General features: G+C 42.8%; 1 pseudogene across 1 annotated transcript; it reads left to right on the forward strand.

Moving 5' to 3' along the window:
* The first annotated feature begins 708 nt into the window (after positions 1-708).
* LOC116635844 lies at positions 709-2,101 on the forward strand (annotated as a pseudogene). The gene is made up of 2 exons (XR_004300220.1): positions 709-1,080; positions 1,302-2,101. The product of XR_004300220.1 is annotated as an S-phase kinase-associated protein 1-like (transcript).
* The last annotated feature ends 885 nt before the right edge of the window (positions 2,102-2,986 follow it).

A 2,986-nucleotide genomic window follows, 5' to 3' on the forward strand; every position in this document is an offset into this window, starting at 1 on the left:
CTTCAGCCCCGCCCTGTCTGAAACCTTCAGCAGCTCACAAAATGCTACTAGCAGCATATGTGTGCTCTGAGCACCCCCAGCAGGGAAAGTGGGGTTGTGTTGGCAGAACCTTGTAAAGGGCAGCATCGAAGGTTGTCCCTTAGGGTCCGTCTTCGGGCAAGTGCAGTTTGTACGTGAGGTCAATTAGGGGTTGGGAGGTGGGGGTCCACATGAGGCAGAATCAGCTGATTTCCCAGTCCCCCAGAGTCCAGAAAGCAGTCCTCTCTTACCTCCGGCTTCTTGTAACTGATCTTAAAGGCTAATGACCTTCTGGGAGGGCGAGGCCCCAGGCTAAGGAGAGCCCCTTTTCTTTTACTGAAACATTGAAGCCTAGCACAGTGGACCCACACTTCAGCTCTGAACTACTGAGAGGCTGGGGTCTTTTGGCCATTCTTTGAAGTAGTTCTCAGTTGAACTTAGAGCTTCAAAAGAAGGGGAAGGCTATAAGTTGATTTACACCCAACTGTATGATGTTTAGCATTTGTTTCTCTGATGAAGTTACTGAATGCAAAATTGAAACGGCCGGTAAAACATACCATCTTGTTCTGGTTAAGCCCTAAGCCAGTAATTAGTGCAAATCTGGAGAAATATTTTATTAGAAACTTTAGTTACCGAGTGGCCTTGTTCTCCGCCTTTCTCTTCTCATAGCTGAGGCTGCTCTGTTCTTGTCAGCCTACAGCCTGCAGTCTGCCTGAGACTGAGCACCATGCCTTCAATTAAGTTGCAGAGTTCCAATGGAGAGATATTTGAGGTTGATGTTGAAATTGCCAAACAGTCTGTGACTATCAAGACCATGTTGGAAGATTTGGGAATGGATTGAAGGAGATGATGACCCAGTTCCTCTACCAAATGTTAACGCAGCAATATTAAAAGTCATTCAGTGGTGCACCCACCACAAGGATGACCCCCCTCCTCCCGAGGATGATGAGAATGAAGAAAAGCGGGCAGATGATATCCCTGTTTGGGACCAAGAATTCCTGAAAGTTGACCAAGGAACACTTTTTGAATTTATTCTGGCTGAGAACTACTTAGACATCAAAGGTTTGCTTGATGTTGGGTGCCTGGGTAGCTCAGTCGTTAAGCGTCTGCCTTCGGCTCAGGTCATGATCCCAGGGTCCTGGGATCGAGTCCCACATCGGGCTCCCTGCTTGGCGGGAAGCCTGCTTCTCCCTCTCCCACTCCCCCTGCTTGTGTTCCTGCTCTCGCTATCTCTCTCTCTGTCAAATAAATAAATAAAATCTTTAAAAACAAAAACAAAAAAGGTTTGCTTGATGTTACATGCAAGACGGTTGCCAATATGATCAAGGGGAAAACTCCTGAGGAGATCCGCAAGACCTTCAATATCAAAAATGACTTTACTGAAGAAGAGGAAGCCCGGGTACGCAAAGAGAACCAGTGGTGTGAAGAGAAGTGAAATGTTATGCCTGACACTATAACACTGTAAGGATTGTTCCAAATACTAGTTCCACTGCTCTGTTTATAATTGTTAATATTAGACAAACAGTAGACAAATGGCAGCAGCAAATCAGTTGTTTAAGCAGAATATTGTCCTCCTTGCATGTGTAGTTTGAGTACAGATTCCAAACTTATGGCTGAGTTTCTTCTAGTATGATCAAAAGTTTCTTTTTTCTTTGCTCTAAATAAACCTGAACTGTGGGTTCTCTGTAGAAGGTGGCATTTTGGGCTTTCCGAAACTCTCTTTGTAAAGCGATTTTTGCCTAGTTTATTGTCTAGTTAACTTTAGTTTAATGACCTTTTGAAAGTTGGCATTGTGAATAAAACAAGTTGAAAAAAGTTTTCTGAAATAGAATTAACAACATATTCTCTTTATTCATGAGTTGGAAACTGGAAAAAGGCTACCTGAGGTAAATGTTTTGAGTGGGGTTATTAGGATGTCTTCCAGCTTCCTGGAGTCAAGGAGTACCACTGGTATTGATTAGCCTGTATGTAGTAGGGCTCCCTTAATTGGATGTAAGGACTTGTTATTGCATTTTTAATTCTCAGCTTTGAATATGTTGGCTAGAGACTCAGTTACTACTCAATTTGTGGTTTGGGGGGGAATATAACTAGCCAGTCTGTTAGCTTTTCGATTAAAAAAGACAAATAACCCATGTGGTTATGTCTTCTTATAATCATTGATCCCATGTGGGGGAAGCTTCACACTACTTGCATATAAAAAATAATTTAACCTTTAACGTTAAAATGTCTGGCAAAACCTAGAAAGCATCCATCATGAATGCAAGATACTTTCAGTAAAAAGTAAGTTATGTAGTAGGTGGTAAATGGTTTGCTTTTGTGTACTTAACTGTGTCTCTTCACTTACTATTAAATGAGTTAAATATATGTACCGTTCTGTAGCTGGAGACAGCTTGCATGAAGTTTCTGTCCTAGCTCGCTGGAGGCTGCTGACCTAACCATTGGGTTCTGATAGACTTGTGTCTCTTCTGATTGTCATGATCTGGTTCCCTGGAGCCAGTGCTTCAGTTCTTAACTGGTGCACGTGGCCGCACAGGACTGCGCTCGTTGTTCCCAGCCTCTGCCCTACAGTAGAATGAAGTTTTCTTGGTGCTTGAGATGGCTCACAAATTGTTATGTCTTTTTCTTTCCTCCTTGTGCTCCCTTTTCTCTTGCTTTCCCATTTAGCATCATCTGTATTCACATGTAGTCCTACTGCATTCTCTTCGTGTTTACTGTGAGCTGTTTTGGCTCAGATTATTCACTGATAGTAGTTTGCCTTTATACTTCACTTCTCATTTGCCCTGAATCTGTATCTTGTTTAATAAAATCCCATATACTGTCAAAAAAAAAAAAAAAAAAAAAAAACTTTAGTTACCGATAGGCTGCCTCTAGGTCCTGTGCACACTCTCAGATGGCCCTCTCTTGCTCCCTCTCATGTGTCCCCATGCAGGGGAGGCCACAAAGTCATGGCAAGCCTGTCTAAAGAAGG

The sequence above is a fragment of the Phoca vitulina genome, unplaced genomic scaffold (genome assembly GCF_004348235.1).
Source record: "Phoca vitulina isolate PV1807 unplaced genomic scaffold, GSC_HSeal_1.0 scaffold11, whole genome shotgun sequence".
NCBI classification, from domain to species: Eukaryota; Metazoa; Chordata; class Mammalia; order Carnivora; family Phocidae; genus Phoca; species Phoca vitulina.